The sequence below is a fragment of the Aotus nancymaae genome, unplaced genomic scaffold (assembly GCF_030222135.1).
Source record: "Aotus nancymaae isolate 86718 unplaced genomic scaffold, 86718_ANA_hifiasm-v0.15.2.pri h1tg000006l, whole genome shotgun sequence".
In the NCBI taxonomy this organism is placed as follows: domain Eukaryota; kingdom Metazoa; phylum Chordata; class Mammalia; order Primates; family Aotidae; genus Aotus; species Aotus nancymaae.
This window is the reverse complement of record NW_026988417.1, coordinates 96,338,977-96,363,093: the sequence shown is the minus strand read 5'-3', so window position 1 is coordinate 96,363,093 and position 24,117 is coordinate 96,338,977. Positions and strand designations below refer to the sequence as shown.

Genomic DNA, 24,117 nt, shown 5'->3' with positions numbered 1-24,117 from the left:
AACTTCAAAGTGTGAGGATACAATACATGATTAAACCTGGAACAGAAAACAGTGCCAGTCAGGTGTATGCAGGAAATGACAAAAGTATGTATTTGAATTTAGCAAAATCGTCTAAAGGAAGCAATATATATTCTTATAATTTTAAAAAAACAACAGAATGGGTCTGGAGTACATGTACCATTTGAGATTTGAGTTACCAGTGAGTATATGAGATAAATGACTCTGGGAGCTAGGATTAGAAAGGTGGTGCTGGCCAGGTTGTGGAAATGCCGGGGAATAGAACTGAATTTTAGTCTTCAGGCATGGTGACTGTTGGCATTTTCTGAGCACGGGAGTGAGAGCATCAGACCTAGGCTTTGAAATGTTGAATGGATACGTGATTGGAATGGACTTAAAAAGGAGAAATACTGGCTGGACACAGTGACTAATGCTTGTAATCCCAGCATTTTGGGAGGCAGAGGCAGGTGGATCATCTGAGGTCAGGAGTTTAAGACCAGCCTGACCAAGATGGTGAAACCTCGTCTCTACTAAAAATACAAAAATTAGCCAGGTATGGTGGTGCACACCTGTAATCCCAGCTACTCAGGAAGCTGAGGCAGGAGAATCGCTTGAACTCAGGAGGCAGAGGTTGCAATGAGCTGAGATAGTGCTACTGCACTCCAGCCTGGGTAATAGAGTAAGACTGTCTCAAAACAAAAAGAGAGAGAGAGAGAGAGAGAGAGAAATACTGTGTAGCTGCAATGATAAAAAGGGAGGGTTAATGAAGCTGTGTGAATGGAGGCAACAGGCAGCACATTCAAGAGTGGGTGAGACTTTTCTTTGATATGATTCTCATTAGTTATCATTACAGATAGGTTCAAGAATATTCTCAGGAGAGTCCTAACATTCCTTTTAAACAATAAATTCAACCCCAAACCTGAGGATCCCACAGTATATAGCAGCAGAAGTATCCTAGCAAAGTCTCCCAAGTTGAATGTTCTACTTGGAGCCTTCTTAATTCTGGTCATTCCTGGGGGATTTATTTCACACTCTCTTGAATCTTAAGCTGCTTTTGTGTTTTGAAGCACAGTATTTCACATTGGTGATTGAGTGTTGTATTCTTAAAAATATCTTAGGCTTCATTTCGCAACCATATCATTTTGGGGTAGGAAAATGCCCTAGATTCCTTCAAATGTAGGATTCTTTATAGTGAGAATGGTGCATATGATTGTGCTAAAAAAGGTTATGCAGCAAGTTTAGTGCTGAGGGTTCATGACACAGAAAATGAACAGTGTCTGTGGAAGGCTGTTAGTATTGAAATAATTGCATACCACCTTGCCAGCATTTTAAAAATTGCAACTGTACTTTTGAAAGAAAAAAATTGCGAACTTGGAACCTGTATTTTTATCCTTTACTGCTGTAGGTCACCTATTCCATCTAGGTTGCTTGGTTGCATGGGGATGGCAGGTAGGTAGGCAGCCCTTCGCAGGGGCTCTCCTGGATACCCTGAGGGCCAGGGGTTAGGTCTAAGTCACACCCTGCTTTAGTTTACAAGTGTGTGCTTCTATAGTTGTTTTTTTTTTTTTTTGAGACAGAGTCTCACTTTATCACCAAGGCTAGAGTGCAGTGGCATGATCTTGGCTCACTACAACGTCCTCCTCCCGGATTCAAGTGATTCTCCTGCCTCAGCCCCCTGAGTAGCTGGGACTACAGGCGTGAGCCACCATGCCTGGCCAATTTTTGTATTTTTTGTAGAGACAGGGTTTCACTGTGTTGGTCAGGCTGGTCTTGAACTTTTGACCTCGTGATCCGCCCAACTTGGCCTCCCAAAATGCTGGGATTACAGGCGTGAGGCACCGTGCCCAGCCTTTAAAGTTTTTTTAGTGAGGTTATGATCTCATACAGAACCTCATCCTCTTCGAGTATTCCTGTCTCCTCGCCTTATCATCCCATCAGCATTTCTGGGAGCCCACATTGTGTGCCATGTATTTGGGGAATCTCACTTACATTCTTCTATTCCTGGTGCCTCCAAAGCACTTGAGAGAGGTCTCTGTGCTGTGCCACCACTGCTGGTCTGTGAGAAAGACTTTCTCTGCTGGGGTACTACTGTCTCAGTCCTCCAGAGTTGTGTGTCTGGAGGGGCTTGGTCTGTCCTTCGGGGTTTTTCTAAGCCAAGACCATATGTATGCTTTATAGAAGCAGGGACGCTAGCCCTGTTTCTCTTACTCAGGCATGTTTTTAAAACATTTTTTTAAATGTTTTTTTCTTATGGAAGCTAAGGAGCTTATGACCCTCCTTGCATCTTCTGTGAAGACAGCCTCTTCTTTTCTCTTGAGGCTTCTTCCATCTGGCTCAGACTGGCTGCTGGGACCAAGCCAGGGCTTTCTCTAGTCCCCAACCTTGAGCCTCTACATGTAAGCCACCTCCCACAAGGCTTCTTCCTCCTATGTAAATCAACTCATGCAAATATATACCTTAGGGCTGCTTGCAGGCTGCCAATTTGTTATACATGAAGTTAACATCTTAACTGTTCCAGAATTTCTATGTGTTTTTCCTGAAGCAGAGTTGTTAATCTCATTTTTTTTCTGATTTTTTTTCCCCATTTCACTGAACTTTTATTTTACTGAAGTTGCAACCCCTAGATAGTTCAGAAAGTTGGATGTTTCCCAGATTTGCATTTGGGTCATTCTTGAGGTCTCATTCTTTATTCTCTTACTTTAGGGCAGTCTCAACTTTGGCCTCCTACAATAACCATCCATATCTACATTGAGGACTTAAGAGATTTATTCCTGAGGCTCAGATCTTGTTTTGGGCCTCAGACTTATTCAGCTGCTTACCTTGACATTTCCACTTGGCAGTCCCAGTGGTACCTGAAGCTTGAGTCCATGATATCTTATGATGAGTGTCTGTCTCTGTTCCTCTTGTTCCTGTGTCAGTGAATAGCACCTCTGAAAGTCAGGTCCCACAACCTGAGTCCTTGACATCTCCTTCTCCTCATACCACATAGGCACTCCATCAAGCCCTGTCCTTTTACTTCTTTTGCTAATTTTATTTTTTTATTCATTTACTTATTTTTGAGACAGGGTCTCACTCTGTTGCCCAGGTTGGAGTGCAGTGACGCAATCATGGCTTACTGCAGCCTCAGCCTTCTGGGCTCTAGTGATCCTCCTGCCTCGCTCCCACAAATAGCTGGGACTGCAGGTGGATGCCACCGCACCCGGTTAATTTTTTTTTTTTTCCTGAGACAGGGTCTGGCTCTGTAGCCCAGGCTGGAGTGCAGTGGCATGATCTTGGCCCACTGTAACCTCCACCTCCTGGGTTCAAGCCATCCTCCCACTTCAGCCTCCCAAGCAGCTGGGTCTAAGGGTGCGTGCCATCACACTCAGCTAATTTTTGTATTTTTTGTAGTGACTGGGTTTCACCATGTTGCCCTCAAGCCATTCACCTGCTTTGGCCTCCCAAAGTGCTGGGATTACAGGTGTGAGCTACCATGCCTGACTTTGGCTAATTAAAAAAAAATTTTGTTTGTAGAGATGGGGTCTCTCTCTCTCTGTTGCCCACGCTGGTCTCAAACTCCTGTACTCAAGCCATCTTCCCGCCTTGGCCTCCCAGAATGTTGGGATTACAGGGGTGCCTGCCCTTATCTCTTGAGTATCTAGCATTCATCCACTTCTTTCAGTCTTTCCTGCTTGGTCTCAACTACCATCATGTCCCACGTACATGACTGTAACCACCTTTCCATTGGTCTCTGCCTCCATGTTGGCTCTTCCTTCCATTCATTCTTTTAAAAATGCAAGCCTAAACAAATTCCTCTTTAGCAACATGTTTGCTTAAAAACTTTCAGTAACTTCCTGTTCTTCCTAGCTCTCTAGCCTAAATCTCCAGTCATAATTATCCTCATTCCTCATAGTGCCCAGGTCTGTCTGTGTCTGTAGGGACTTTATATATGTTTTCCCTGCCTTGAGCACTCCACTCCCCCCTTTACCTATTGACTTCTCTTCCTTTAGACCTCAGTCACCTGTTTTGCAGAGAAGTTTTTCCTATCTTTCAGCTTTACATATTCTTACAGCACCACATACCTCTTCTTCACTGTAGTTGTCACAGTTGTAATTTTATACTCATTCAGATGGCTCCTGGTGTTTCTTTTTCATTAGTCATTGAACTCCTTATGAAGGCAGAAACGTCCCTCTGTGTCTTTTTTTTTTTTTTTTGAGAGGGAGACTCGCTTTGTCGCCCAGGCTGGAGTGCAGTGGCACGATTTCAGCTCACCACAACCTCCATCTCCCAGGTTCAAGCGATTCTCCTGCCTCAGTCTGCCAAGTAACTGCATTACAGGCATGTGCCACCACACCCAGCTAATTTTTGTATTTTTAGTAGACACGGAGTTTCACCATGTTGGTCAGGCTGGTTTCGAACCTTTGATCTTGTGATCTGCCTGCCTCCGCCTCCCTAAGTGCTGGGATTATAGGTGTGAGCCACAGAACATCCAGCCCCCTCTGTGTCTTTAAGGCCTAGTTGGATGATTTAGTAGGTAAGTAATAAACATTTAGATGAATGAATAACTGGGAATCAGTAAAGCATAGGCATGAAGAGAATGGATTTGGAGTTAGTCACTGGTCTGGATTTGAATCTTGGCTCTCCCCTACTAACTGTGACAGTGGGCAGCTTGCTTAAGAGAGAGATCTCTTCATCTGAAAAAAAGATACAGTAAATGCTTTCAAAGGTTCTTTGGAACAATGTGGTAGCATTTGTAAAATAAAGAATATAATGCTTTAGATATGGAAGATGCTAAGTGGTAGCTTTAACACTTATTTTTTTACAAACTTTTTTTTTTTTTTTTTTTGAGACAGGGTTTCACCATGTTGGTCAGGCTGGTCTTGAACTCCTGACTTCAGGTGATCCACCCGCCTCGGCCTCCCAAAGTGCTAGGATTACAGGTGTGAGCTACTGTGCCCGGCCTTACACACTTTTTTAAAAAATATATTTTCAAATAACAGGGCCATGCTAATCTTCTCTGTATCATTGCAATTTTAGTATATGTGCTGCTGAAGCGAGCACATTTTACAAACCTTTTTATTATAAAATTTAAAAAATGCAGATTCAGAAAATCCCACCACATAAATGTATAGGTGGATGAATGGTTATAGAGAGAATGGCCTTGTAACTTCCAGAAATTCCATTTGCCCCTTTGTATCTCCACCCCAATGTCAGCACCTTCTCTCCCACCTTAGTAACCTCATCTTGACTTTATAGTAATCACTTTCTTGCATGTCATTATAATTTTACCGCTCAAATGTACATCAGTGGACATCATAGTTTAGTCTTGTCTCTTTAAAAAAAAAAAAAGTTTCGAGAGATCATCCAAGGTGGCCGCTTAGGAGGAAGTCGGGATTGCAGCTCCGAGAGAAGGCGCAGAGGGTGAGTGGACGCTGCATTTCCAGACGGATTTATACTGCCCACAGACCAGGAGATTCACAGGAGGAGAAGCCCCACGGGTCACCAGCGCCACTGGTTTCAGCGGTGTGGCTGCTCAGCCTACGCCCTGGGGCGGGGGACAGTGGCTTCTTATGCAGAGCGAGAGAGACAGAGTTCCCTCTGAGCCAGCAAGGGGAGCTGAAGCAGGGAGTCAAGCCAGGAGACCCCCGGGCAAGGACGCGCCACGAATCTCAGAGCCGCTGCTTCGGCTGGCGCAGCGGCACACAGGGCAGCGGATTTTAACTGCCCACAGACCAGGAGATTCACAGGCGGAGAAGCTCCACGGGTTCCCAGCGCCGCTGGTTGGACCAGAGCAGCTGCTCGGCCTGCACCGGGGGCAGGGAGCAGCGGCTCCTTGAACAAAGTGAACGAGACTGTGTCCCCTCTGGGCCAGCAAGGGGAGCTGAGGCAAGGAGGCAAGCCAAGAGATTCCCGGGCAAAGAGGGCCCCACTGGAAACACGGCTGAACCCGGGACGGTCCAGCTCTGTGGGGGAGGGGCGCCCTCCATCGGGAAACACCCTGCAGTTCCCGGGGCAATTTGCTGTAACCAAGACAACCCGCCACTATAGAGACACTGTCACTACAGGGGCGGGCCAGCATAGCGGAAGCAGTTCTAACTACACCCATATAAACAGGACTGCAGGGAAGCTCACACGGAAGCTGGGCAGAGCCTACAGCAGCTCAGCGAAGCCTCTGCAGGCTGAGTGTGACTAGACTGCCACCTTGTGGGCAGGGAAAACGGTAGCAACACAGCTGAAAAGCATAAAGCCCTAACCCCCTGGGCCAGAACACCTGGGGAGAAGAAAAGGGGGTTTATGAGTTCAGCTGCTGCAGACTTAAAATTACCAAAATCAGAAAGACAGCAACTACAAAGTCAACAGGCGGATAAATCCACAAAGATGGGAAGAAACCAGCGCAAAAAGGATGAAAACACCCAAAACCAGAACACCTCTCCTCCTACAAGGCAGCATAACTCCTCACCAGCACGGGAACAAGACTGGACGGAGAATGAGTGTGATGAAATGACAGAATCAGCTTTCAGAAAATGGATAATAAGAAACTTCTGTGAGCTAAAAGAACATGTTCTGACCCAATGCAAAGAAACTAAGAACCTTGGAAAAAGACTTGATGAAATGCTAATGAGAATGGACAACTTAGAGAGGAATATGAGTGAATTGATGGAGCTGAAAAACACGAGAACTTCGCGAAGCATGCGCAAGTTTCAACAGCAGAATTGACCAAGCAGAAGAAAGGATATCAGAAGACGAAGATCAACTCAATGAAATAAAACGAGAAGGGACGATTAGAGAAAACAAGGCAAAAAAGGAATGAACAGAGTCAACAAGAAATATGGGACTACGTGAAAAGACCTAACCTACGTTTGATAGGTGTACCTGAATGTGACGAAGAGAATGCATCCAAGCTGGAAAATACTCTTCAGGATATTATCCAGGAAAACTTCCCCAACCTAGCAAGGCAGGCCAAGATTCAAGTCCAAGAAATACAGAGAACACCACAAAGATATTCCTCTAGAAGAGCAACCCCAAGGCACATAATCATCAGATTCACCAGGGTTGAAATGAAGGAGAAAATACTAAGGGCAGCCAGAGAGAAAGGTCGGGTTACCCACAAAGGGAAACCCATCAGACTCACAGCAGATCTCTCAGCAGAAACCCTACAGGCCAGAAGAGAGTGGGGGCCGATATTCAACATCCTTAAAGAAAAGAACTTTCAACCCAGAATTTCATATCCAGCCAAACTAAGCTTCATAAGTGAAGGAAAAATAAAATCCTTTGTGAACAAGCAAGTACTCACAGATTTCATCACCACCAGACCAGCTTTACAAGAGCTCCTGAAGGAGACACTGCACATAGAAAAAAACAACCAGCACCAGCCACTCCAAAAACACACGAAATGGTAAAGAGCAGCAACACAATGAAGAATCTGCATCGACCAATGGGCAAAACAGCCAGCTAGCATCAAAATGACAGGATCAAACTCACACATAACAATATTAACCCTAAATGTAAACGGACTAAATGCCCCAATCAAAAGACACAGACTGGCAAATTGGATAAAAAACCAAAACCCATCAGTGTGCTGTATCCAGGAAACCCACCTCACATGCAGGGATACACAAAGGCTCAAAATAAAGGGATGGAGGAAGATGGTTACCGAGTAAATGGAGAGCAAAAAAAAAAGGAGGAGTTGCAATTCTCATCTCTGATAAAATAGACTTTAAAGCAACAAAGATCAAAAGAGACAAAGAAGGACACTACATAATGGTAAAAGGATCAATGCAACAAGAAGAGCTAACGATCCTAAATATATATGCACCTAATACAGGAGCACCCAGATACATAAGGCAAGTTCTTAAAGACTTGCAAAGAGACTTAGACTCCCACACATTAATAGTGGGAGACTTCAACACACCATTGTCAATATTAGACAGAAAATTAATAAGGATATCCAGGACTTGAACTCAGACCCGGAACAAGCAAACCTAATAGACATTTACAGAACTCTCCAGCCCAAATCCACAGAATATACATTCTTCTCAGCACCACATCACACCTACTCTAAAATTGACCACATAATTGGAAGTAAATCACTCCTCAGCAAATGCAAAAGAACGGAAACCATAACAAACAGTCTCTCAGACCACAGTGCAATCAAGTTAGAACTCAGAATTCAGAAGCCAACCCAGAACCACACAGCCTCATGGAAATTGAACAACTTTCTCCTGAATGTTGACTGGATAAACACTGAAATGAAGGCAGAAATAAAGATGTTCTTTGAAACCAACGAAAATGAAGACACCACATACCAGAATCTCTGGGACACATTTAAAGCAGTCTCTAGAGGAAAATATATAGCAATAAGTGCCCACATGAGAAGAAAGGAGAGAACTAAAATTGACACCCTATCATCAAAATTGAAAGAGCTAGAGGAGCAAGATCAAAAAAACTCAAAACCTAGCAGAAGACAAGAAATAACTAAGATCAAAGCAGAATTGAAGGAGATAGAGACACGAAAAACCCTACAAAAAAATCAATAAATCCAGGAGCTGGTTTTTTGAAAAGATCAACAAAATAGACAGACCACTAGCCAAACTAATAAAAAAGAAAAGAGAGAATAACCAAATAGATGCAATAAAAAATGATAAAGGGGATATCACCACAGATGCCAGAGAAATTCAAACCATCATCAGAGATTATTACAAACAACTCTATGCGCATAAATTAGAAAACCTGGAAGAAATGGATAAATTCCTGGACAGTAGCCTCCTCCCATGCCTAAACCAGGAAGAAGTCAAAACCCTGAATAGACCAATAACAAGGTCTGAAGTTGAGGCAGCAATTAAGAGCCTACCACCCAAAAAAAGCCCAGGCCCAGATGGTTTCACAGCCGAATTCTACCAGACATACAAAGAGGAACTGGTACCATTCCTACTGAAACTATTCCAAATAATCCAAAAAGAGGGAATCCTTCCCAAATCATTTTATGAGACCAACATCATCCTAATACCAAAACCTAGCAGAGACTCAACAAGAAAAGAAAACTACAGGCCAATATCCATGATGAACATAGATGCAAAAATCTTCATTAAAATACTGGCAAGCCGATTACAACAGCACATCAAAAAGCTTATCCACCATGATCAAGTAGGCTTCATCCCGGGGATGCAAGGCTGGTTCAATATACACAAGTCTATAAATGTAATTCACCACATAAACAGAACCAAAGACAAAAACCACATGATTATCTTAATTGATGCAGAGAAGGCCTTCGACAAAATTCAACAGCCCTTTACGCTAAAAACTCTCAATAAACTAGGTATCGACGGAACGTATCTCAAAATAATAAAAGCTATTTATGACAAACCGACAGCCAATATCATACTGAATGGGCAAAAACTGGAAGCATTCCCTTTGAAATCTGGCACTAGACAAGGATGCCCTCTCTCACCACTCCTATTCAATATAGTACTGGAAGTTCTAGCCAGAGCAATCAGGCAAGAAAAAGAAATAAAGGGTATTCGACTAGGAAAGGAGGAAGTCAAATTGTCTCTATTTGCAGACGACATGATTGTATATCTAGAAGACCCTATCACCTCAGCCCAAAATCTCCTGAAACTGATAAGCAACTTCAGCAAAGTCTCAGGATACAAAATCAATGTGCAAAAATCACAAGCATTCCTATACACCAATAACAGACTTAAAGAGAGCCAAATCAAGAATGAACTGCCATTCACAATTGCTACAAAGAGAATAAAATACCTAGGAATACAACTAACAAGGAACGTAAAGGACCTCTTCAAGGAGAACTACAAATCACTGCTCAACGAAATAAGAGAGGACACAAACAGATGGAGAAACATTCCATGTTCATGGTTAGGAAGAATTAATGTCGTGAAAATGGCCATACTGCCCAAAGTAATTTACAGATTCAACGCTACCCCCATCAAGCTACCAATGACCTTCCTCACAGAACTGGAAAAAACCACCTTAAACTTCATATGGAACCAAAAGAGAGCCCGCATAGCCAAGTCAATTCTAAGCAAAAAGAACAAAGCAGGAGGCATCACACTACTGGACATCAAACTCTACTACAAGGCTATAGTAATCAAAACAGCATGGTACTGGTACCAAAACAGAGATATAGACCAGTGGAACAGAACAGAGGTGTTGCAGGTGACACAACATATCTACAACCATCCGATCTTTGACAAACCTGAAAAAAACAAGCAATGGGGAAAGGATTCCCTGTTCAATAAGTGGTGTTGGGAAAACTGGCTAGCCATATGCAGAAAGCAGAAACTGGACCCCTTCCTGACACCTTACACTAAAATTGACTTCAGATGGATTAAAGACTTAAACATAAGACGTAACACCATAAAAACACTAGAAGGAAACCTAGGCAAAACCATTCAGGACATAGGCGTAGGCAAGGACTTTATGACCAAAACACCAAAAGCATTGGCAACAAAAGCCAAAATAGACAAATGGGACCTAATCAAACTCCACAGCTTCTGCACGGCAAAAGAAACAGTCAATAGAGTGAATCGGCAACCAACAGAATGGGAAAAAATTTTTGCAGCCTACCCGTCTGACAAAGGGCTGATATCCAGAATTTACAATGAGCTAAAAAAGATTTACAAGAAAAAAACAAACAAGCCCATTCAAAAATGGGCGAAGGATATGAACAGATACTTTACAAAAGAAGACATACATGAGGCCAACAAACATATGAAAAAATGCTCATCATCACTGGTCATTAGAGAAATGCAAATCAAAACTACATTGAGATACCATCTCATGCCAGTTAGAATGGCGATCATTAAAAATCTGGAGAAAACATGCTGGAGAGGATGTGGAGAAATAGGAACACTTTTACACTGTTGGTGGGAGTGTATATTAGTTCAACCACTGTGGAAAACAGTGTGGCGATTCCTCAAGGACCTAGAAATAGAAATTCCATTTGACCCAGCAATCCCATTACTGGGCATATATCCAAAGGATTATAAATCGTTCTACTATAAGGACACATGCACACGAATGTTCATTGCAGCACAGTTTACAATAGCAAAGACCTGGAACCGGCCCAAATGCCCATCGATGATAGACTGGACAGGAAAAATGTGGCACATATACACCATGGAATATTATGCAGCCATTAAAAACGAGGAGTTCACATCCTTCGTAGGGACATGGATGAACCTGGAAAACATCATTCTCAGCAAACTGACACAAGAACACAAAATCAAACACCACATGTTCTCACTCATAGGTGGGTGTTGAACAAGGAGAACACATGGACACAGGGAGGGGAGCACTATACACGGGGGTCTGTTTGGGGGGAGGGGGGGACAGTGGGGGGGTGGGGAGTTGGGGAGGGATAGCATGGGGAGAAATGCCAGATATAGGTGAAGGGGAGGGAGGCAGCAAATCATACTGCCACATATGTACCTATGCAACAACTTTGCATGTTTTTCACATGTACCCCAAAACCTAAAATGCAATAAAAATAAATATCATAAAAAAAAAAAAGTTTCCCTTCTATCCTTTTCTTTGCACTTTATCTGCTGAAGAACCTAGAGGATTTGTCCTGTAGAGTGTTCTGTAGTCTGGATTTTGCTGATTGTGCATCAGTGATGCAGTTCAGCATGTTCCTCTGTGTCCTGCAGTTTGACAGTGGGTCCAGAGGCCTGCTCAAAATCCTGTTTGATTCCTTTAGCAAGACTTTGGGTAGTGGTGTGCTCTTTTATCAGAAGGCATGTTGTACCTGGTTATCTTTCTTTTTGTGATGTTCGTAGCTGTTGACACTCAACACCTAGATCCATTAAATTATCAGGAGTGACAAGATGGTGATATTTGTCATTTTTCAATTATTGACTTAAAAACTCTTAGAAGAGTGTTGTCTCTTGTCCCTCATCTACTCTTTGGTTACACAAAGGAACAGTTCAGTAGAAAAGCTGGATGAAACTTTGGTTCTTCACTTTACTAGTTTCCACAATCAGTTGGTTCCTTATCATCCTCTGAAGGTGACCAATTCCCCCATTGTGTTTTTAAAAAATACTCTTTATGAATTTGGCTGGGTGCAGTGGCTCATGCCTGTAATCCCAGCACTTTGGGAGGCCCAGGTGGGCGGATCATAAGGTCAGGAGTTTGAGACCAGCCAGGACAACATGGTGAAACCCCATCTCTACTAAAAATACAAGAAAATTAGCCAGGCATGGTGGTGGGTGCCTGTAATTCCAGCTACTTGGGAGGCTGAGGCAGGGGAATCGCTTGAACCCGGGAGGCCAAGGTTGCAGAGAGCTGAGATCGTGCTACTGCAGTCCAGCCTGGGCAACAAGAGCAAAACTCTGTCTCAGAAAAAATATATTATGAATTCATGGATTTGAACATATTTGATGAGTTTCAATAAGTTGTGATTATTGTATTTTTTGAAGCCTGTGTTATCCCATCTCCATTGGGAGCCCTTTTTAGTTGACTATTGAGTGCTTTGGACGTAACTCTTGTGGTCTTTTTGCATTTTCTTACTATGTGGTGTAACAAAATGTTTTAGACTCATGTCGAATGTCTTCTGCTTATACCTGGAATTAACCATATCTCCAAAAGGAGCCATGTTTGTTTTTTTAAAGTGGAAAATGGCATTTCAAGAACTCATTTTGAGTGTCAGGGAGGCTTGTTGCTATTGGATTGGTCATTGTTTCTTGACTTCCTCTATGGAGGGATCTGAAAAAAACACACATGAGATCTATGTTTTGCAGAAAACAATCACCTAGTAGTTAGATTTGTGTATTCTGTCAAAGGCCAGTGACACTTACTTTGAACAGTGCTTTGTAATCCTCTGTGTCATTTGCTTAGCATAGCATGTGTTGGCATTGTTAATGTGTTCAGGAAAATAGTTCCTGTGGCCCCAGTTTGATTTATTTCACTGTAATCTATGGCTGTGAATACAGTGGACAAATACATGTATTACAGGAGTTATATAATGTGAATGTTATGAAGTAAATGCCTTAGAAATTGGTAGAGCTAAACTTAACATCTATTGCACTTGCTGTTTGCAGGTGTATTAACTGCATTATGTTACCCAGTTTAATTCTTGCCTCTATCATATGAGGTAGGAACTGTTATTCTCATTTTGCAGAAGGGAAAACTGAGGTTTCGAGAGGCTAGATGATGTGCCCAGGCTATATAACAAGTGAAAGAACTAAGAATTAAACCCATGCTTCTCTTAACTCTGGAGTCTACACACTTAACCGCTTTATTACCCTTTTAATTATTAAAATTCAGTCTGGCCTGATTCAGATTCTAAATGACTTGGGAAGCTTTGGGATGATTCTAGGATTTGCTTAGGACTTAATGTCACTTCAGAGGTCTCAGAATGAACTTGGATGATGTCACAACTGTCCCTTCTGTGCTCTTGAGAATCTTTACTAATCAAGTAAGGCATTTTTTCCCCCTCTCCTGAACCTGGATGTGACTGCAGAATCCCTCTCAATACAGCATTCCAGACAGCCACTAAAAATTCACGAAGTTGGCATATAGCGTGAAACCCATCTGCCATTTTGAGTGAGAATCTGGTAGAATGGCAGTGGTGCCTTTTGGATTCTGCTACCTCTTTTTCTGTGCCTGTATTACTCTGTCATCACTGCATTAAAACAGCCAGTTACGTACTTTAAAAATCTCTTCTGGTAAAAATCAGTATTTCTAAAACTATGATTCATTAACATTTAGGTCTGGGAGATGCTTTTAGGTACACTGCAAAAACGAAGAGGAAGCACGGGAGGCTAGTTTGGTAGTCACATACATCTGAAAAAACTAAATTCTTTTTTTGTTGTTTGTTTGAGACAGGGTCTTGCTGTGTTGCTCAGGTTTGGGGTGCAGTGGCACAATTATAGCTCACTGTAGACTTGACCTCTTGGGCTCAAGCAGTTCTCCCACGTAAGCCTCCCAAGTAGGTGGGATTACACGCGTGTGCCACCATGCCTAGCTATTTAAAAAATTTTTTTGTAGAGAGAGGGTCTCACTATGTTGTCCAGGCTGGTCTTGAACTCCTGGGCTCAAGGGATCCTCCTACCTTGGCCTCCCAAAGTGCTGGGTTACAGGCATGATCCACCACACCCAGCCTTGGAAAAACTAAAGCTTTGTAATATGTGTTCTTAAATTAACATTGTAAGAAATCCTAGTGTAAAGAAATCTGTTTAGCATTTTTATCCAATGTTTTCTAAACATGACTGATCCCTGTATCTTCTTTCTTTTCTTTCTTTCTTTCTTTTTCGCTCTGTCACCAGGCGCCAGGCTGGAGTGCAGTGGCGCAATCTCGGCTCACTGCAACCTCCACCTCCCGGGTTCAAGCAATTCTCCTGCCCCAGTCTCCCAAGTAGCTGGGACTACAGGCGTGCGCCACCACGCTCGGCTAATTTTTGTATATTTTAGTAGAGACGGGGTTTCACCATGTTGGCCAGAATAGTCTCCATCTCTTGACCTTGTGATCTGCCTGCCTCGGCCTTCCAAAGAGCTGGGATTATAGGCGTGAGCCACCGAGCCTGGCCTCCTTCCTTTTATTTTTAAGCAATAAGGAGATGTATTCTCTTAAGAAATAATAAGAGAGAGGACAAGCTCAGGGCTAGGGCAGGCTTCATGTGGAGACCATTGAGCCTCCAGGACTGTTTCTCTGTGTGTTTCTTAGCCCTGTGAGTCAGGAGAGCTTACGGGCTCTTGGCCAGGTGACTGTATCAGTTTTAGACACCACAGCAGCACAGGATGATGCCCAGAGAAAGAAAGTCCCTTTTTGGAACAAGGAAAATGTTTTTAGAAATGCCCCTGGCAGTGTTCCCCTCACATCTTATTGGCCAGGATTGGGCGGGTGCCTGTTTCTTACCCGTTGTTGGCATGGGGAACAGGATTTCTGTGATTGGCCTAGGACAGTCATTTATCCTTTTTGTTTTGTTTCCCTTACCTTATTGTGTACAACTAGGCCAGTCACTTAAACAGGATGGAGGTTGTGGGTTCACAACACTTGGCCTCATGTCAAGGTCTTCATGACAGGGCCGCTCTACCTTTTTAGCCTTCACTTATATTTCTCTTCCTCAAGCTGACTACTTTTTCTTCCTGAGTTTACCATTGGGTGAGTGTGCATACACCCCGGAAGGCCTTTGCCCATGTTTTTGTACATTCAGTTCTACTTGCTGTTAAAGGCTCAACTCAATTGCCCTTCTTTCCGGGCAACTTCATCACGCTCTTCATTTGTGCTCAGTAAGCATGCATTTATTGCGGGGAGGAGCGGGAGAGATCTAGGTAATTCCAGTTTCTGGATTGGGGGCTGAATGGGTACAGGTGCCCTTTGTGCAGGTTTGGGATGGTGGGACCTAAGAATGTGGTACATTTTGGCCATGTAGATTTCGAGATGCCTGTGGATCTGTCCAGCTGGTGGTTAGGTCTACAGGTGTGCAGTTTGCAGGAGAGATCAGGGTTAAGCAGGTCGATTTGTTGGTGGTCAGTGTACATGTGGCAGTTAGGACCACAGGGGAATGAGATTCCTGAGGGCAGCAGGATGGCTGAGAAGCAGTGAGTCCAAGCGCAGGCAAGGGAAGAGCAGACCACCTAGGAGAGAAAGAGCATTTAGAGGCTGAGATAGAGAAGCCCGGAGAGCAGCAGGGAGCAGACAGCCAACAGTGTCTGGTGGGGCAGAGAGGTCCAGAGGGAGGACCTAGGGTGTGCTCTGGACTTGGCAACTGGGAGGCCTTTTGAGGTCTGTGCCTGTGTAGTTTGGGGGTGGGAGTGGAGAGGTTTACAGTGTATGGCCTGTGCTCTGTAGAAACCTGGCTGAGAAGGCCAGATGAGAAAGTGGTACCTAGAGTGGAGTGTGTGTTATGGGATTTTTGTTATTGTCAGGGAGAGAGATTTAAACACATTTTTAGGTTAAGGGAAAGATGGAAAAGTAGAGAGGAAGGGCCTGAACGTCTCAGAGGTGGATAGTAACTGATGGAGCCATGCCCAGGTGGGCAGGATGAGAGCACAGGTTGGGGGATTCGACTTTAGTAGGAGATACGAATGGGGGCACGTGGGAAGAACTTCATGGAGGTTGGCAGGGAATTTAGGTGTTTCAAGCTGGATAGTCTCAAATAGCTTGGTAAGTGGGAGACAAAATTAATTATGGATAGAGATATGATATGTGTAGAGGGTAATTCTTTTTATTTTTTTGAAACAGCATCTTGCTCTATAGCCCAGGCTAGAGTACAGAAGAGGATTGTGGCTCACTGCAGCCTTTACCTCTTGGCCTCAAGCAGTCCTCCCGCCTCAGCATACCAGAGTGCCAGGAATACAGGTGTGAGCCACTGTGCTGGGCCTATACAGGGTAATTTTAAGAGAGGTAGTAAAAAGTTTGGAAAAAATATCATTGGAGAGAATAACAGCAGAAGCATTTATTGAGCCCTTATTGTGTACCAAGCATTTCACTAGGCACTTTACTTTCCTGTTGAACCCTCACAGTTATCCTATGAGAAAGTCACTGTTATCCTCATCGTATGGATCAGGAAACAGGTGTAGAGGGATCAGGTGACTACCCAAAAGTGACAGAGCTAGCTGGGATGGTGCCAGGCTTTCTTTGACAGGAGAGCCAGCCCTCTTGATCTCTGTGCTCTGCTGTCTCATAAGGGAGAAGCAGCATCACAAAGGTACATGGCTGAGTCCTGAGAAGTTAAGGGCCAAGATGTGAAGTTGGAGGCCATGAAAGTCTAGCGACGCCCACCGCGTGGTTGTAAAGTTTTTGTAGATGAAACACTTGTAACAAACTCCCAGAGTGAAGTAGTGAAGATGTCTGTGGGATTGGGGTGACAGAGGGCCAGGGCACAAGAATGTTTGATGAGAGCTGCCCAGGCCTCATCAAGCCAAGAGAGGAACCGAGGCCAAGAGGAAGCTGAGAGCTTGGAGAAAAGGAAAGGGTCAAAAGCCTGGGAGGCCTCCTATCTATCACTATGCCTGGCCAATTTTTAAAATTTTTAGTAGAGATGAGGTTTCCCCATGTTGCCCAGGCTGGGCTTTGAACTCCTGGGCTCAAGTCATGGGCCTGCCATGGCCTCCCAAAGTGCTAGGATTACCGGTGTGAGCCACTGTGCCTGGCCTAAGCACTGTATTTAAAACTACAGCTCATACATTTAACTAATTTCCTTTGCCTTTTAAAGTGATTAATGGCTTGTTGATACATTGTGGAATAAAATTCTGTAGAGAAAGAGTTCATACTGCCTCTTTTCTTTATGAACATACAAATGAAATATTATTGTTTCAGTTAACCTAAAGTCCAAGTTATGAATGACTCCACATTAAAACAAGCCTTTCTGATTTTCCTAATAAACACTTCTGTTTTTTTCAGGGATCATAATTTTTGTCATCAGGACCAGTTAGCAGTGTTTCCTAAAGTATGTTCTTAGGGTCATAGAAATAATGTAGGAAATGCTGTTAAAAATACTATACTTACTCCAAAGACATATCCTAAACTTTGTTAATTAAGAATATAAGGCCGGGCGCGGTGGCTCAAGCCTGTAATCCCAGCACTTTGGGAGGCCGAGGCGGGTGGATCACGAGGTCGAGAGATCGAGACCATCCTGGTCAACATGGTGAAACCCCGTCTCTACTAATACAAAAAAAATTAGCTGGGCACGGTGGCGCGTGCCTGTAATCCCAGCTACTCAGGAGGCTGAGGCAGGAGAATTGCCTGAACCCAGGAGGCGGAGGTTGCGGTGAGCCGAGATCGCGCCATTGCACTCCAGCCTGGGTAACAAGAGCGAGACTCCGTCTCAAAAAAAAAAAAAAAAAAAAAAAAAGAATATAAGGGAACAGTGTCTAAAAATTGGCATTTGAACAAATTCCCCAAGTGATTCTTGAAGAAAACTGATGTAGAGTGTTTTCAAGTTATGCATAGCAGCTTCCTGATATCAACAAAGCCCAGGGAAACTAAGTCACATCTAATATTAACATGATTATGTACCCACATGCACAAGGCTGCATAGCTCTGTCCTCTCTACTTAGTGGAATGGCTGTTGCACAAAGGCCTGTCTTAATAACATGTTTCTTTTAAGAGCAGGATTGGCTGGGTGCGGTGGCTCTCGCCTGTAATCTCAGTACTTGGGGAGGCCGAGGCAGGCGGATCACTTGAGGTCAGGAGTTCAAGATTAGCCTGGCCAACATTGCAAAACCCCATCTCTACTAAAAATACAAAAATTAACCTGGAGTGATGGCGGGCGTCTGTAATTCCAGCTACTTGGGAGGCTGAGGCAGGAGAATCACTTGAACCTGGGAGGTGGAGGTTGCAGTAAGCTGAGATCTTTCCACTGTACTCCAGCCTGGGTGACAGAGCGGGACTCCGTCTCAAAAAAAAATAATAACTTTTACTCATCAATTAAAAGGGATGTAAAAGTCCGCTTCTTTGAGTAGATTCAATTACATTGTGTTTTTGACTTTATACAGCTAGTCTTTTTTAGCAGTAGTTCATTACATATGTCTTAATATGATACATTTGTGCTATCTGGGCTGCTGGGTGTGGGGCCCACCTTTTCAGTTCAAAGGAACTATGGAAGTTGAGGTCCCAGGGAATCAAATTACCAGTGTAATAGTTTTCTAAGTATTTTATCACCAGTTTTTATTTAAAAGCTAATTAATATGAAAAACACACTCACCTGTCCAAACCCAAGGAATGGACTCAGAGACATGAAGAACAGCAGAAGAGAGACTGTTAATGGAAGTCTTGCAAGATTGGATGTCTGGTAGGCAGGCACACCTGGGGCAGTTACAGCAGATAATTTACTCCTAGCACACAAGTCCCTCCCTCAGTTCCTCATTGGTTGATTACTGTGGGATTACAATCTTCCTGGAGGTCGCCTAAATTTCATTATCCCCTTTATAAGGTAATACCCCGTCCCCTTCCATGCTTAAGTTTCAATTTTCCAGTAAGGAAACTTTCTTCCCTTTTATGGGCTGACCCTTTCCCTACATCCTGTTTGCCTATTGTGACTTTCTAGGTGCATGAACCGCAGTTGTCAAGTCTGCAGGCTGGTTGCCAGTACTTAGATTTATTGTGCCTTGAAAATGGACCATTTAAAATGTTTTCTCACAGTTAACAAATTAAGATAATGGAATTATGATATTCCAGGACAGTAATGGAGTACAAAACAGTGATTGCTTTCATAACTAAAGATCTCTGTGAGAAAAGCAATTCTATGTGACTCATCCAGTTGTTGAGTTACAGGACAGCTTTAAAGCAGGGGCAGCTATTCTGGTTCCTTCATTGTTTATGTTAAGTGCTATCAGAGAGAACTATTATGATGTGGGAATTATTTTACAATATACTTCAATATGTAAATTTCAAAATTCTCATTGATTGAGAATTTTCTTTTGTGACCTGTGCAAAAGCGTGAAATGTAGAGAGCATTCCAGAATAGGAAGAATATTAGAATTCCTAAGCCTAGCCTTCCTAGGTGGTATGGCTCATTAGTTACCCAGTTATGAGCTTCCATCAAGAATAAATTAAGCCAGGGCTGGTCATGGTGGCTCACACCTGTAATGCCAGCACTTTGGGAGGCTGAAGCGGGTGGATCACCTGAGGTCAAGAGTTCGACATCCACAAATTCAACCAACTGCAGATTGAAAATATTTAAAAAAAAAAATAAAAAATAGCAAACAACAATAAAAATAATACAAATGTTTAAAATACCATATAACTACATAGCATTTACATTGTATTAGACATTATAAGTAATCTAGAGATGACTTAAAGTATATAGGAGAATAGGAGGATGTGCATAGGTTATATGCAAGTATTATACCATTTTACATAATAGACTTGAGCATCTGTGGATTTTGGTATCCACAAGGTGTCCCAGAACCAATCCCCCACAGATACCTAGGGACCAGGGATGTCTGTACTGATATCATATGAGGGTGTTGAAACATCATACTGAATAAAAGAAGCCAGACACAAAAGACCCCACATTGTGTGTTCCATTGATGTGAGATGTCTAGAATAGGCCAATCTAAAGAGCCAGTAAGCAGATGAGGAGTTGACTAGAAATTAGGGGGAGGCGCTGGAAGAATGAGGAGAGAGGGCTGGTGTGTGAGTTTTCTTTTGGAATGATGAAAATGTCCTAAAATTGATTGTGGTGATGGTTGCACAACTCTGTGAATATACCAAAGACCATCAATGTGTCCACTTTAAACGGATGAATGGTATGACATGTGAATTATATCTCAATAAAGCTGTTACATTTTTTAAAAGAAAAAAAAAAAAAAAGAGTTCGAGACCTTCCTAGCCAACATGGTGAAACCCCATCTCTACTAAAAATACAAAAATTAACCAGGCATGGTGGTGCATGCCTGTAGTCCCAGCTACTTGGGAGGCTGAGGCAGGAGAATCACTTGAACCTGGAGGTGGAAGTTGCAGTGAGCCAAGCTGGCACCACTGCACTCCAGCCTGGGTGACACAGTGAGACTCTGTCTCAAAAAAACAAAAAGAATAAATGAAGCTAATTTATTTACTAGTCCCTATCCAGTACCCAGCTAAGTGCCAGGCATGCAGAGTGAGTCCTCAGTAAATGTTAGATGATTGAATGAATTGATGGAAACATGATTCATATCATAGAAGCCTGTGATTTCCTTTATGAAATCAAAATTGAAATAGAAGCCAGTGATAAAATAGTTACAGCATTCTTTTTTATCATACAAACCTTTTTAGAAATGCAAAAATTACTGTCAGGGTTTTCAGTTACCTTTTTCTAAGCCAGTTTGTTTTTCATTCTTTTTTCTAGCCCCTGTTTGTTCTCTACTTGCCAGTTTAGGCAAACTGCTGTCTGCCTGTGTATTTTCAAGTACATGTTCTGATTTCAATTTTCAGGTGTTTGTCTGATTTGAAATATGTTTAAATTTCTCTTGTAATCAAATGGAATGTGTTTGGTAAGGATCTTCAGATTTGAATCTTGGAAATTAGAGATAAAACACATTTTTCTCCCCATGAGTCTAATTCTTTTGGTTGAATGGAAAAGCAACCTAAGTATTATTAACCGACCTCAAAATCTACTTCTATTGATCATTTAATAAAGATTTTGCCTTTGTGTTAATGTTTATTTTTCTTTTAGAAAGTAGGTTAATCACCAGGAAACATTACTAAAGGAATCTGGTGTAAAAGTAAAATATGACAGCATGAGAAGTCGTAACATCAATTCCATGTAATATAATTATAATCATTTTTTGGAAAGGAAATTGACATTGTTAAAAATTTTAGACTATGACTTTTGGAACCATAATAGCAACCTCTATCTGTGAACTGTTTTGTAATTGTTAAAGCGCTTTTATGTACATATCCTTCTTCAAATGCCTAATAATTCATTAAATAGTGCAGACATTATTATTTTACATTGACATGACTCTCAGAGAGATAGACATGTTTACTATAGCCCAGCAAGTTAAAGGGAAAGAATCAACTGCAGCCTTATTTATTCTGGGTTTTAACTGAGTGATTTTGCCACTGTAATGTGATGTCATATGCTTTTGTTATGGTAACAATAAGGGGTTTGTACCCCAGCATGAAGCACATTTTAGTTTTGTATATGTTCAGTGAAAAGGTCTAATGGTTTTATATCTCTTCATAGGATGTAGTCTCTGTATCTTTTTTTTTTTTTTGAGATGGAATTTCGTGGTTTGTTGCTCAGGCTGGAGTGCAGTGGTGCCATCTCAGCTCATTGCAACCTCTGCCTCCCGGGTTCAAGCAGTTCTTCTGTTTTAGACTCCCGAGTTGCTGGGATTACAGGCGCCCGCCACTACGCCTGGCGAATTTCTGCATTTTTAGTAGAGACAGGGTTTCACCATGTTGGCCAGGCTGGTCTCAAACTCCTGACCTCAGGTGATCTGCCCGCTTTGGCCTCCCAAAGTGCTGGGATTACAGGCATGAGCCACCTTGCCCAGCCCTCTATATCTGTCTTAACAGATGATTATCTTTCATTACGGAAGTATAAACAGAACCTGATTCATACATTTGATGCATGTAGGCATGGTTGGCCATTGACCTGGACACAAAGCATACTTTGATAGATGGTGTAATAAGCTACAGAAGCTTCTGATCTAATCTGCCATTCATCTTTCTCCATGTTTATGTAAGGTAAAATCATGATACAGATGGAGGCTTTTGGAAGCTGCGTTTGTCTTACTGAGTACCCCTCGGGGATAGAAGACCCTGACCTGTGCCTTCACACTGCCTCTTGTATCTGCTACTCTTCTCCTTCTGGAGGTGCCCTGCTCAGAGGACCTGGGATTTCAAGGGATGTGGTTTAGGGTTGGCCAAAGAGGCTGAAAGGGTTTTTTCCAGTTCACCTATGCATAATTTGTGCTTCAAGGCTAGAAAAGCTCAGAGTACCTCACCCTCCGCCCCCACCTCATTCTCTCCTTTGTTTCTTCAGTTTCTTCTCAGCTGATAGAAGACTCCCCTTTGTGCCAGTTGCAGTGGCTTACAACTATAATCCTAACATTTTGTGAGGCCAAGAAGGTGGGCGAATTGCTTGAGGACATGAGTTAAAAATCAGTCTGGGCAGCATAGTGAGACCCCTGTGTCTACAAAAAAATGAAAAATTAGCTGGGATTGGTGTGCGTGCCTGTAGTTACGGCTATTTTGGGAGGTTGAGGAGTTCAAAGCTGTAGTGAGCCGCGGTTGTGCCACTGCACTCCATCCAGCCTGGGCAACAGAGTGAAACCCTGACTGGAAGAAAAAAAAGACTCTCCTATGAAGCAAAAGAAAATTCTTGAGGCATTTAATCTTTTGAATGAAGTCAGAGTCCAAATCCAGCTATATATTTTATAGATACTTTTAGTATGTTTTAGAACATTTTTGGTGGTACCAGTAGCACAGCAGTGGCAATATTTTTAATTTAAAATAGAAAAAAAAGGTAGAGACAAACTAAATATAGAATAAGAATAAATTATGGTATAAGCTATTCAAAACATCTGAGTCTTACCCTGTCTCTACTAAAAATACAAAAATTAGCTGAGCGTATTGGCACCTGCCTGTAGTCCCAGCTACTCGGGAGACTGAGATAGGAGAATCGCTTGAACCTGGGAGGCGGAGGTTGTAGTGAGCCAAGATCATGCCATTGCACTCCAGCCTGGGTAACAAGAGCGAAACTCCGTCTCAAAAAATAAAATAAAATAGAAGATATTTATGATAAAATACTGAATGTAAAAGGCCAGATACAAAGTTGTGTATATACCATGATCCCAATTTTTTTTTAAAAAAAGTATACAAATAAAGTACCAATAATTTATTGTTGTCAAACATTGTTATAGTGCTTCGTGTGTGTTAATGCTCATATACTGTCATCTCTATTTTACGTGTGAGGAAAGTGACATATAGAAAAGTAAATTGCCCAAGGCTACATAGTAAGTGTTGGAATCACTGACAATGAAATGCACCAAAATGTTATTAGTGACCACATCTGGATGATGGTATTATGAGTCAGTTTAATTCTTTACATTTATAATAGAGAATGTGTCTCTGCTGTTTATGTAATTGGAAATAACAGTTTAAAAAGAAATTATAGCATCTTTGAAGTTTAAAAAGAAATTACAGCATCTTTGAAATTTAGAAAAACAGTAATATGAGAAAACTTGTAGGTTGAATTTTAAAGAATAGCTCTTCCTTCCTATATTTCAAGTAGAAATTGTGCTTGACTAAGAGAGAAAAAAAAAAAAAGACACAAATCCACTATTTTCTATTAATGCAATCTCCCTAAATGATAACCTCTCAGTGTCATGTTAAAATTTTTCTGTTTCTTGATAAGGAAAGTAAGATATTCTTTAGTTTCTGGTTAAGCATAATAAAAGCACAACTCAGGAAACTGTCAAACCAGGTTTTGTTTGTATACTTAAATGTTTTACATCACAGCAGAACATCTCCAGGAAATGTGCACCTTCCTCTTTGTAAAGCATATCCTCAAAGGCAAAAATACTTCAAGAATTATGGGTTCTTGTTATGCTGTGTCTTACTCCAGTTGCTTAACTTTTCAACCCCTTCTTGCTTTTATTTCTGCTATTCCTGTGCCTTTAGAAGACCAATCTGTCAGTCAGCCCACCTTGGATTTGCTGAAAGTTGGTAATATTTTGAGTTGTGTTTGT

At 42.2% G+C, this 24,117-nt stretch overlaps 1 protein-coding gene and 1 pseudogene across 2 annotated transcripts in view; one reads left to right on the top strand and one right to left on the bottom strand.

Moving 5' to 3' along the window:
* The window catches only part of SNX25 (sorting nexin 25), a 156,531-nt gene that overhangs the window by 4,674 nt on the left and 127,740 nt on the right, over window positions 1–24,117 (top strand). The gene's annotated exons all lie outside the window — the stretch shown is intronic.
* LOC135272077 (U6 spliceosomal RNA) lies at window positions 4,954–5,037 on the bottom strand (annotated as a pseudogene).